Below are 13,583 nucleotides of genomic sequence, written 5' to 3' on the forward strand. Positions count from 1 at the left end.
AATCAAGTTCAAGTTTATTATACTTGATATACTGTATATTAAGAGAAATATCTACGTGGTTTACAGTAAAATTAAAATAAAATACAGTTACAAGACCATTTATACAAATGTACAATTTAAACTAGTCAATCAGAATATATCATGTGATGTTAGATACCCAATCATGCTCTACATCCAATCACAGGAGAGCCTGCCACACAATGCAGTCATTTAATCCAAGGGGAGAGAGCATTTGGGTGCCATCTTTAATATTTATCCCATTATTGGGGTTTGAATCAGGTATGAATTAAACTATATCTACGCTTTGATGAGATTTAAAAAGAAATGTAGTACAAAAATAGGGTGATTTAATGATTTTTTTTTTTTTTTTGCTTTCTAAGATTTAAATAATGGAGCACTAACCTTGATGCAGAGCCTCTTTTTGGCTCAAAAAATGATCACGTTGGTTGGTTTTCTATGGCAAATGCAGCATCAGCTATATAGCAATAAAACAGCGCTCTATAAATTTAATATATATTTTTTTAACTCTTCTTCACTTTAGAAAGTTAATTCAACTATGTAGTGTGAGATATTATGTATATAATGAGATATATTTGTTCTGGGATATACGATTACATTTTTGAGGCGTTCTAGGGAAGTTTGTGAATAAAATGCGTTAGCTCCCTGCCATATTTATGATGGTTCTGGTTATAGTATTATAGGATAATATTGTGGAGGTGTGTTTTAAAGTGTATTAATTATAACAGGACAGCAGAAGAAGGAACAGAAGGACAGAAAATGAGGAATGTATCTTCCCAATATATATAATTACCTACTGTTTATATACTGATCGTTATGCTAAAAAAAAGATAATTTTTCAAAGATTTTGGGAAGATGATGATGGATTTTGTGTCCTCTGGATGTTCTCATGATGCCCCAGCAACAGAACATGGAAACTGATACGGAGGGTTAAATTACAGTTTGCAATTTTCCATATTAGGACATTTGCTATGCGGGCAAACTAAACACCGATAGCAGGCAGTTCTAGCCACTTTCGAACACTAATGGCTGACAATGCATGTTAACACCTGAGTACAAGCAACAATGACCTCGGACAGTCCAAGAGTCCATACTAATAACCAGGATTGCACAGGTAATGTTTCTAATGTGCACCAACCGAAGAGAATACAGGATGCAGATAGGGTCTCTACGATAAGGTATATGTCTGCATGACAGTGTGATGTCTCAGCGAACAAGGGAGTGTGTGTGAAAGAGCAGAAATGTGTTTGCGACAAAGAGGAACTATGACTCCTTAGAAGATACAGACAGACACAAAGTGAGGCTGTGTGAGACAGTGGTTGTCTGCCCAGGGTAACGTAACAGCAAGTACATGACAGAAAGAGCATTTTCAGCCCTTCATTTTTATATGCAGTAAACTCCTGTAATAAAGACCTGTGAGTTACTTCAGTTCTGTAAGCATAAGCTTTCAAACCAATAGTAGTTGTCCTGGAACTTCCTGCTCCCCAGGCAGCTGACCTACATCCCTAGTCTAAGCACTTTACAATCTATAACTGAGGTTCCCAATTAGTGTACAAAGGGGATTTAGAGGTATGTCGCAAAATGTTTGTCCTGCAAAGAGAGAAGGGGGCAAAATTTTGCACTCTTTCTTCCCCCATCTCAAACTACCTCCTCCAACCACTAGGAGGAGTCAGTAATTAGCATATCTTATCTTCCACTACCCTCCTGCTCTGAAGTCAGAATTGCAAGGGAACAATGGATCTTGCAAGATTGTGCGGCTCTGCATGGTTCTGACATCACAGGAAAGTCATTAGAAGGGTCAATGGTGGCAACAGGAAGAAAGAAGAATTGCTCACTCATTTTCTCAGGAATCTTGTTCTACACAGTACTACTATTACTACTTAACATTTCTAGAGCGCTACTAGGGTTACGCAGCGCTGTACAATTTAACAAAGAAGGACGGTCCCTGCTCACATGAGCTTACAATCTAAAGGACAAAATGTCAAGTTGGTGTAGTCTAGATTTCTGAGTATAGGTGTGGTGGTTAGGTGCCGAAGGCGACATTGAAGAGGTGGGCTTTGAGCAGTGATTTGAAGATGGGCAGGGAGGGGGCTTGGCGTATGGGCTCAGGGAGTTTGTTCCACGCTTGAGGTGAGACGAGGCAGAAAGGGCGGAGCCTGGAGTTGGCGGTGGTGAAGGGTACTGAAAGGAGGGATTTGTCTAGAGAGCGGAGGTTACGGGTAGGAACGTAAGGGGAGATGAGGGTAGAGAAGTAAGGAGGGGCTGCAGATCGAGTGCATTTGTAGGTTAGTAGGAGAAGCTTGAACTGTATGCGGTACCTGATCGGAAGCCAGTGAAGTGACTTGAGGAGAGGGGTGATATGAGTATATCGGTCCAGGCGGAAGATAAGACGTGCAGCAGAGTTCTGAATGGACTGAAGGGGGGATAGATGGCTAAGTGGGAGGCCAGTGAGGAGTAGGTTGCAGTAGTCAAGGCGAGAGGTAATGAGAGAGTGGATGAGAATTCGGGTGGTGTGCTCAGAGAGGAAAGGGCGAATTTTGCTAATGTTATAGAGGAAGGAGTGACAGGTCTTGGCTATCTGCTGGATATGTGCAGAGAAGGAGAGGGAGGAGTCGAAGATGACACCGAGGTTGCGGGCAGATGAGACGGGGACGATGAGGGTGTTATCAACTGAAATAGAGAGTGGAGGGAGAGGAGAAGTGGGTTTGGGTGGGAAGACAAGAAGTTTGGTCTTGGCCATGTTCAGTTTCAGGTGGCGACTGGACATCCATGCAGCAATGTCGGATAAGCAGGCCGATACTTTGGCCTGGGTTTCCGCAGTGATGTCTGGTGTGGAGAGATAAAGCTGGGTGTCGTCGGCATAGAGATGGTAGTGGAAGCCATGAGATGAAATCAGGGAGCCCAGGGAAGAGGTGTAGATTGAAAAAAGGAGGGGTCCAAGGACAGATCCCTGGGGGACTCTGACAGAGAGCGGGATAGGGGAGGAGGACGAACCATGAGAGTGAAGGTACGATGGGAGAGATAAGAGGAGAACCAGGAGAGGACAGAGCCCTGTAATCCAAAGGAGGACAGAGTGTCAAAGAAGTAAGTTATGATTGACAGTGTCAAAGGCGACGGATAGGTCGAGGATGTTGAGGATGGAGTAGTGACCTTTGGATTTGGCGAGGAGTAGGTCATTGCAGACTTAAGATAGTGCCGTTTCTGTCGAGTGCAGGGGGCGAAAGCCAGATTGAAGCGGATCGAGGATGGCATGAGAGGAGAGAAAATCGAGGCAACGGCTGTGGACAGCGCGTTCAAGTATCTTGGAGAGGAAAGGTAGGAGGGAAATGGGGCGGTAGTTGGAGGGACAGATAGGGTCAAGTGATGGTTTTTTGAGGAGGGGTGTGACTACGGCATGCTTGAAGGTGTCCGGGACAGTTGCAGTGGAAAGAGAGAGGTTAAGGATATGACAGATGGGGGGGGGGGGGGGGGGTGATAGTAGGAGAGATGGTGTTAAGTAAGTTGGTGGGGATGGGGTCTGAGGAACAGGTGGTGCATTTCGAGGAGGAGAGGAGATGGGCGGTTTCCTCTTCGGTGATATCAGGAAAAGAGGAGAAGGAGGCCTGGGTTGGTTGGTTGAGGGAGTGGGTAATGGGATGAAGAGGAAGGGAGGGTTTGGTAGTGAATTTAAGGTTGATCTTCTGGACCTTGTCACAGAAGTAGTCAGCCAGTGATTGAGGAGAGAGTGAGGGGGGGTGGGAGCGGAGGGCACTTTGAGGAGGGAATTGAGGGTGGCGTAGTGATGTGAATGTGTATACTGACGTCTGCCCTGCAGCTCTGCAGATTTTTCTATCGAGGCTGACCTCCAGTAGGCTACCGATACAGCCGTGGCTCTGACACAGTGATCCAAGTCTGCCCAGCTTTGGCATAAAGGAGATGAAACCTGCCAGTCAATTTCAGTGTGTTTACCGATGGCAGCCCCCATTCTGTTTCGGTAAAAGAAACAAAAAGTTAGGTTGATTGTCTAAGGGCTTTAATCCACTCCAAATAGAAGGCCAAAGCTTTCTTGCAGTCCAAAGTGCACAGTTACTTTGATGGTCATGTGACTTCGGGAAAAATATTTGCAGAACAACTGATTGATTAAGAAGGAACCGAGACACTACCTCAGGAAGGAACTCAGGACGCATGCATTAGGACGCATCCACAAAACCAATCTGTTGTAGTAAAACTTAGTGTAAGATGGATAAGCTAATAATGCCTGAAGCTCAGTGACCCTGCAATCTGAAGTTCCACCACTAAAAACAAGACCTTTCAGGTCAAGTACTTAAGGTGACTGTATCAAGTGGCCCGAAGGGAACTTTCATCAGCTGGGTAAGGACAACATTGAGATCCCATGACACTATGGAGGATTTGATGGGAGGTTTTAGTAGAAGCAAGTCCATCAAGAAGCGAACTAAGGTTGAACAGAGATGGGTTTACCCTCTACATGGTGGGGATAAGCTCCAGTTGCACTGAGGTGAACCCTACTCTGACAGATATAGAAGGTATTCAAGCAGTTTTTGTGTAGGGCAGGAAAAAGGAACTAGGGCAGGGGTGTACAATGTCAGTCCTCAAAGGCCACAACCCAATCGGGTTTTCAGGATTTCCCCAATGAATATGCATAAGATCTATGCATTGCCTCCATTGTATGCAAATAGACTTTATGAATATTCATTGTGGAAATCCTTGAAACCTGACTGGGTTGCAGTCCTCAAGGAATGATACTGATCACCCCTGAACTAGGGTCTTGACCTCACACCAGATGGCAAACCTCTTCCATTTGAATCCATGAGATTTCCTAGTAGAATCCTTCCAGGGAGCAAGAACCACCTGAGATACACTCTCTGGTAACTTCAAGGAGTCCACTTCGAACCTATCAATATCCAAGTCATGCGGGCTTTGGACTACAGGTCAGGATGTCAGAGAGACTGTTCTATGTGATGAGTCAAAAAGCAGTCTGGTCTCCCAAGGATCTTCAGAGGCTAGCTCCAGAAGTAGAGGGAAACAGATGTGCCGTGGCCTGTAGGACATGAATAAAATCATGGTTCGCAGATTCTGCTTGAGTTTCAGGAGAGTTTTCTCTAAGATACACACACAGAGGACTTCTTCCCCAATTGACGAGAAAGGCATCCAAAGCTAGTCTGCAGTGTGTTCTGATCTGGAGCAGAACCAAGAAATTTTCTTGTCGCGATGTCGTAAAAGGATATATTGAGGGGGTGCCCCACTCTCAAAAAAATCTTCCAGGTAACATCATGGTCTTTTAAACATGGATGTTGCCTGGAAGATTTTGGTTGCATGACCCAATAATCTACCAGACTGCTGTGTTTCCCAACCATGTAAGTGGCCCTGAGCACTATCTACTACTACTACTACTTATAATTTCTAAAGCGCTACTAGACGTACGCAGCGCTGTACACGTGAACATGAAGAGACAGTCCCTGCTCGACAGAGCTTACAATCTAATTAGAACAGACAAACAGGCCAAACAAGAGATAAGGGAATATTAAAGTGAGGATGATAAAATAAAGGTTCTGAACAAGTGAATAAGGGTTAGGAGTTAAAAGCAGCATCAAAAAGGTGGGCTTGTAGCATAGATTTGAAGATGGCCAGAGATGGAGCTTGACATACCAGCTCAGGAAGTCTATTCCAGGCATATGGTGCAGCAAGACACAAGGAACTGAGTCTGGAATTAGCAGTGGAGGAGAAGGGAGGTGGCCCATTTCCATATCCTGACTGTTTCCTGACACAGTATGTATGATCAAGTGCTTGTTGACACAGTACACTGCAACCTGATGGTCTCGGGTGTGGAGCCCGTCTATACAAGCTCCCATCCTAGATTGGATGCATCAGACATAAAAATCTTGTGGTGTTGAGAAATTTGGAATGACAGTCCCTTGTCCAAATTTCTGCAAATTAGCTACCAAAGCAGACTCTTTCAGAAAAGCATTAATAGTGAGTACATCCTCAAAGTTCTCCATCACCCATGACCATTAGGAAGAAAAGGTCCACTGACCTAGTCTCAAATTGAGAAATACCATAGGAATGACATGGACGGTGGAAATACCTGATACCTGCTGACTCTGGTGCACCCACTGGGCCACTAAGGTGAAAGGATCAATCCTTTGCAGCAAGAGAAAACTAGTACTAATCATTTCTATAGCACTACTAGACGTACGCAGAACTGTACAAATCACATGCAGGTACTTTGTCCTTAGAGGGCTCACAATCTAGTTTTTTTTGTACTCCAGGCATTGGAGGGATCAGTGACTTGCCCAAGGTCACAAGGAGCTGCAGTAGGAATCAAATCCAGGTTATCAGGATCAGTGCCCGCTGCACTAACCATTAGGCTACTCCTCCACTCCTCAAGCGCTTGCTTGAGTCGATTCTAGCAGGGTTCCAATGAACTCCAATTGCTATGATGGGCTGAGGTGGGAAGGCATAATTTATGATAAACTCTAGTAGCTCTAGCACACCCAAATGGTTCTGTGCTCTGATTTGTTTGCACCCTTCTCTGATGACCTCTTTACTAACCAATTGTCTAAATAGAAAAACACATGCATGCCCAGTATATATACAAAACCAATGAAAGAGTTCTTTGGGTAGAGATTTGCACCGCTCATGAGGTGGGGTGGGATCTGAAGGGAGACATCTGGATCCTTCCTCCAAGAAGACCTCCAGTTTCTCTGCAAAATCCCAGAAGCACTCAGATTAAAAGTACTCTGCAGGTGAAGCCTGAGTCTCCGTCTGTCTCACATTACTGAGCACTGAGTCAGGCCTCCTACTCCTGTGAGCATTGAGACACCGAGGATTCCCAATTTGCCAGCGAAGCTTCCTCCCACCCAAAGTGTTGGAAATCTATACCTGTCATCTGATCTTAAGTCCTTTCAAGGCTTCGGTGTCAAGGAATCTTACAGGTAAAGCGTGCCTCTACTGATGCTCAACGTCAAAGGTGACCAAAATAATCTTGATGTTGATGCATCCCCAGCGTCCAACCTCCGGACCCATTGAGACGGATGTTCCCGATGCCAATGCTGATGGACTATTTATTTATTCTTTTATGTCTTTTCACTTATGACATGTACTTACAGTTGCATTTGCACTTCCATATTATTTATTCTTTTATGTGTTTATATATACAGAGTAATCCGCTTAAGTGCAAGGGTCTGGGACCAAAGAAATACATGCAGTTAACCGGAGCATGCACTTAACTGTTGTGACCCAAAGAAGCTTGATATCTAATAAACATATGCACAGTACTGTTTATTATACGTATACAGTCCCCGTTATCGTTTATTTATTTTCTATACCGTTTCTTATTGCATACACAAACCAGAACGGTTTACATCTTGAACAGTAAAATATCAAAATTTAAAATAACATATAAGAACTCCATTTGTTTGACAGGAAAGCACAGCAAGCTAAAAACATCCATTCTAAAAAGTAAAAACATCAGTAGACAATCCATTCATAACAAGTTTATATAAGCAAACATATGATTTGTTACTGCATATTCATTCTGCCCATGTTCCCCTTTTTTTTCATCCCAGATTACTTTCAAATGTATTCTGAAATAGAAGTTTGCGAAACTCAACATACGATTCTTCCAATCTAATAGTTTTAGGAAGACAATTCCAGAGAGAGGGAGCTAGAAAGAAAAAAGCTGAATTTCTAGTAGATTCCCATCTAGCCTTTTGTGGTGATGGAATTATTAGTCTGTTATCGGTAAGTGATCGGAGTGTTCGTGTAGGTGAATATGATAAAATAACATTGGCTAAATATTGAGGAGTCAGTAAATGTAGGGCTTTAAAAGCCAGAGTAAGAATCTTAAATTTTATTCTGGCTTCAACTGGGAGCCAGTGAAGATGGTATAAAAGAGGTGTAATCCTATCATATTTTGACGCTCTGCAAATAATACGAGCTGCAGTATTCTGTATCATCTGTAGCCGTTTTACATTAATCTTAGTAAGACCTACATAAACGTTATAGTCTCCGTTAACTGACGTTATACAGTCTCCATTAACTGACGGTAGGCTTACTTGAAGTAATCAGTCATAGTCCTCTGTACACTCTTGTGTCTGTGAGTTCCATAGACTACGTCTGCCAGACGGTAAAAACTGTCATAGCACTGACATCCAGTGGCCTCCAGATAGGCCCGCACGGTGTTGAGACTCTCCAGCGCTCTTGCAAAAGTGACAGGAAGTTGTTGAATTTCGTCAGCATGTGCCTCGCTGCTCATTTCATCATCTGTTTCATCATTAGGCGTTGCCTACATGTAGGCACATATCTGGACATCAGTGCTGTCGTCAGCTGATTGTAGATCGTAATCAACAGTAACACTGGCTGGGATGTTAATAGCCTGTTCATCTGACGCATTTGCAACAGCTGCATCTGTTTCGTCCTGTTTGTGCTAGTTCGTGTGGCCTCCAGAGTCTCTAATCACGGTCCACACTACTTACACAATCCAATTCCTCCCAATCGATATCTTAAGAGCTGGACAGCGGATAAAACAGACTGAAATAAAGAAAAAAAGGACCAGAGAAGCGCTTCTCGGGGTTAACACTGGTTTATTTAATTATCCAGAGATTAGGATAAAAAAATTAAGAAGATAGTCATAGGAATAGTCTAGGTAGGATATGGTAGAAATAAGAACATATTACAGAAATAGAAATTACAAATGAAAAGTTGGCCAGGGCAGACTCCCAGTTCTCTGCCATGAGACAGGAGCACTGCACACTGACCTGCCTCCTGTCTGGCAGAGAGATATTATATAGGATTTCTTTTCCCTTTCAATACCAGAGGAGCACAGGAAGGGGGGAAGGGTTTCTTCTTACCCACCTTAATTAGCATCCCATATTCAGGCAGGATCTCCTGACAATAAAGAAATATATAGCATCTGTTTCTATTTCCTTTTGAGGATGCATTTGGTCTGCTGTCCAAGTGTCTTGGACATACATTCCTCAAACCTTTAATTAGTATTTTCTCCTATTCTGAAAGAGGAGAAAAAGGTTAATTATTGTTTCCTTATAGAGTTGTTATGTTTCTCTTGTCAATAGAACTATTGCTTTTGACTCCCGGGACCAGGGAGATAGTGTCTGAATTGTTCTAGGCAGAGAAGGAAATAAGGTGTTACCTGATTGTGGTTGTAAAAGGGTAATTCTGTCCGGGATAGTAGCCTTACTTTATGGGAAAGAATTTTGTTTCGCATGGGAAAGAATTCTGTCTCTTGGCCATATTCAAAGAGAGAGATTCTCCTCTTTCTGCAAAAATGTTTTCTTATCCAGTCCTTATTACAGGATTTCTATCTCTCTCTCCTCTGTCAACCCTGCCCCCTACACCTGGAACTTCCTTTGATCTGCATCCTAAAAGTCTCTCAAAGGCTAATACACACATTCATGTGAACAGCAAATGGACAACAAATGGCAGGAGCTCATTGTCTTTCACTTGCTTGGTCAGAGGAAGGTGGGGGGAAGAGGTGGGGGTACTTGCTTCACCTGGCCTGCTTAATATCATTGTAATTTACAGAAAAAAGAGAAATTTCCACTTCTCATCGTCTGTACATTAAAAGCAGCACTGAAACTGCTTGGTTCAGGCCTTCATAAGTATAATGTATACCTCCACCAACAGTCCCTCTCCACATCCCTACCAAACTTGCTCGCTTGTAGCAGTTCACAATGGTTGCCTGTGTAACATGATTCCAGGCTTCTTTCTGCATATGTAGGGAATCCAACAGTGATAGATTACGAGCCAGTTCAACAGCATGTTTATCCTTGCCAGTCTGGACATCCATAACGCTCATCGGACGACGTAGCACAAGAGCCCGATAATGTTTTTTGAAATTGGCTATTATGCCCTGATCCAATAACAGGTAAATTAAACAGGAATCAACATAAAACTAAACAAACACTTCATCAGTACTTGAGTGGTTCCTGGGGAGTTTAGGAAAAAAATAACTGCTCACAGTTTTGAACAGGGCCTCAGTGTACAGATTCTCCTTCTTCACACTCCCTCTCTAAGACTGAGCATTTCCAGCAACTTCTGGCTAGTTTTTGAACTGCAGGGCCAATCAGAGCCCAGAGCATTAAAAATGAGGGGTATCTAGCCAATGGCACAGCAGGTTACTTTACCTCAGGACTTAAACTACACAGAAACAGTCATGTCTGCAACAACTTTAAAAGCGGGAAACAAGGAGACCACGTGATGCGATGAGCTGAACAGACGTGTTCTGCTGCAGCTCGAGAGCCCTCGCTCCTAAATCTATATAACCACCGCAAATATAAAATCCGGAGACCGAACTCGGGCGGAAACAACTGTATGGACAAATATCTCAAGCAATCTCCCCCTGGCATGGCGCTACGAACTGGGAAAAAAGAAAAAGATAAGATTAAAGCGCCCACTCTAGAATCCAAGATGGCGGAGGACCCGCTTTCAGCAGGCCAGACTTTTTCGGCGTCGCAACTCGAACAGTTAACTATGGCGGTGGCCAAGGCTTGGCAACCCAAATGGGATGCACTGGACCAAAAACTGGATGTTTTCCACACAAAATTGGAAGGCTTAGAGACGCGCACAGAGGACCTCGAGACCAGGGCTTCTGCTTTGGAAGATGATTCCCGCGGTTATGGCGTGGATTTACATGATATCAAACAACAACTCCAAGAACACGCGGATAAATTAGAGGACCTTGAAAACCGTTCCCGCAGGAACAATGTGCGGATCGTAGGTCTATCGGAAAACATACCTGATAAAAACTTGGTGGAGTGGCTTACCGGGTGGCTGTCAAAAGAACTGGCGCTATCAGACTCCTTCGGGCCCCTGATTATTGAAAGAGCGCACAGGGTGGGACGCAGCAGAGAACCACAGGGGCGACCACGAGTGATCATAGCAAAGCTGTTAAATTATCGACATAAAATGGAAGTCCTACAAGGATTCAAGATCCGCAGGGGAGAGTTAAAGCATGAAGGAAGACAAATTCTGATGTTCCAGGACTATTCACTAGGAGTTCAGGAGCGGAGACGTAAATTTCACCCTTTATGTTCTGCGCTAGTTCAAAAGCAAATTCGCTTTGTCCTCCAATACCCAGCAACTTTGAAAGTACAAATTCAAGGACAGTGGCGGTTATTTAACACGCTAGATGCAGCAAAAATCGGCCTCCGGGATCAGGATGTCCTGGCAAAAGACTAGAGCGCATGGCACCTTCATTGACCATAAATCATAATTCATAATGGCAGTGGTGAGCAAATAATGTTAAATGTATTGTTATTTTGGAGTTGAGGGCTCGTAGCACTTCAGGTGATCTCTTACCAGCTCCAGGCTTGGACCTAGGAGTATGGCTATAGGGTTAGATATGAGGGGAGGATGGGACACCAGGGATAAAAACAAAATAGTAATGGCAGGGTATCAAGGGGGTAAGAGTATAATCAGGCAGGGCAGATTGGGGGAATTGTTTGAACTAAAGAGATTTCTAGTGATAAGTTTTGAGATGGAGATCCTGGGGCTGGGGAGTACTGATAGCAGGATAGGAATGAGGAATCCGGTCACTGAAAATAGAAATACCAGTAGATGTCCACTAGGATAATATCATGGAACGTTGGGGGTATTAGTTCCCCAATTAAAAGATCCAAGATTATCTCAGCATTAAAGAGGCATAAGGCTGATATTGCTTGCCTTCAAGAAACACGCCTTACTGACTTAGAACACTCTAAACTGAAAAAATATTGGGTCGGTGAGGTATTCGCGGCATCACCCCAAAGCCGCAAAGGAGGGGTGGCGGTACTGTTTAGGAAAGGTCTCCCGTACAAAGCAACTGTGATAGATAAAGGAACTAAAGGAGATTACATATTGTTAAATATATGGCTGCAGGGTAAGGAATTGTTACTCTTGGTTCTCTATGGGCCTAATAATCACGATACATCTTTCCTCCCAAAACTAATGGGGAAGTGCTTGCAGAATAAACATGGGAATATGATTGTAGCAGGAGATTTTAATGCAGTGATTGACCCCCGGCAAGATTGCTCAAACACAAAAGAATCACAATATAGGGGAACAAGGGCTAGAGAATTTCAGTCATTTAATAAGACCCTGGACCTGGTGGACCCCTGGAGAGTACATCATCCAGGAGAAGGAGACTACACACACAGGTCGAGAGCCCATGGCTCATTCGCTAGAATAGACTATATTTTGCTGACACGGTCTCTATTTCATCTGGTAACAAAAACAACAATAGGCCCAGAGGAGGTGGCAGACCATGCGATGGTGTGGGTGGATCTCGCCATTAACATAGAATCTAGGGGGAGTAGAGGGTGGAGATTCCCAGCACACTTATACCAGGACCCACACCTGCGGGTGCATGTGCAGAAAAGCTGGGAACAATACAAGACTTATAACAGTTGGCATGCTACACATCAGCCTGAACTGTTTTGGACCGCCTCCAAAGCAGTTGTACGGGGGGGCTATTATAGCTTATTGTACCATTAAAAATAAAAAGAGAACGGCAGCCATCCTGAGCTTAGAACGCCAATTGCAAAAGGTAAAAAGAATACACTTGCACCACCCGACAGCAATCACTTTAGAAAACCTAAAAGTGGCTCAGGTGGCGTTGAATAGTCTCCTACATGAAAAAGAAAAGACATCAGCTCTCTTTTATAAATACAAATTACAGAGGCATGGTAACCGGGCAGGCAGGATGCTGGGACGCCTGATTAGGAACACGGGAACCCCAAGGACGGTTACCGCATTGACAGATGATAATGGGAATATACTGACTGACAACCAAAAGATTGGGCAGGCATTCACGAAGTATTTTGCAACACTTTACCAAAAGAACTCCCCCCCCCCCCAGACTCGGAAATAAAAGAATATATATCCCAGGTGGGGCTACCAAGGGTAACAGAGGCGCAGCTAGAAAATCTGAACAATCCCTTAACAATGACAGAACTACAGCACGTGATTAAAACACTGAAGCTGTGGTCTGCTCCTGGCCCGGATGGATTTTCCGGGGAGTACTACAAACTTTTGACAGGGGAAGCCTTGGCTTCTTTGTTAGAATATTATCGGGAGGTGGTACAGAGGAGGGAATTCCCGAGATATGCTAATTCAGCGCTCATAACCCTAATTCCAAAGCCTGGAAAACACTTAGATAGGGTAGAATCTTATCGGCCGATATCATTATTAAATGTTGACACGAAGATCTTGGCAAAGATACTAGCTGTACGATTGGCGGAATGCCTCCCATCACTAATAGGTTCAGAGCAGGTTGGATTTGTGAAAGGTCGACAATCGGGCCACAATATTAGGAAGACCTTGATGGCCATGGCTGCTAGCCAGCAGACTGGGACACCCACCCTGGTACTGAGTTTAGATGCCGAAAAGGCTTTCGATCAGGTTGGGTGGAGGTTTATGTTTCAGACGTTGGCAGCCATGGGCATAGAAGGGTGGTTTAGTCAGGCGACCCACACACTGTATAATTACCCCAAGGCAGCTGTGATAGTAAATGGCTCTAGAGAGCCAGAGTTTGAGATTCACCGTGGTACAAGACAGGGATGTCCCTTGTC

The 13,583-nt window shown here is 43.9% G+C and overlaps 1 protein-coding gene across 2 annotated transcripts in view; it reads right to left on the minus strand.

Annotated features, from left to right (window-relative positions):
- RFC1 (replication factor C subunit 1) overlaps positions 1-13,583 on the minus strand; it is a 348,859-nt gene that overhangs the window by 171,179 nt on the left and 164,097 nt on the right. The window lies entirely within an intron of this gene.

This window comes from Microcaecilia unicolor, chromosome 2, assembly GCF_901765095.1.
Source record: "Microcaecilia unicolor chromosome 2, aMicUni1.1, whole genome shotgun sequence".
Classification (NCBI taxonomy): Eukaryota; Metazoa; Chordata; class Amphibia; order Gymnophiona; family Siphonopidae; genus Microcaecilia; species Microcaecilia unicolor.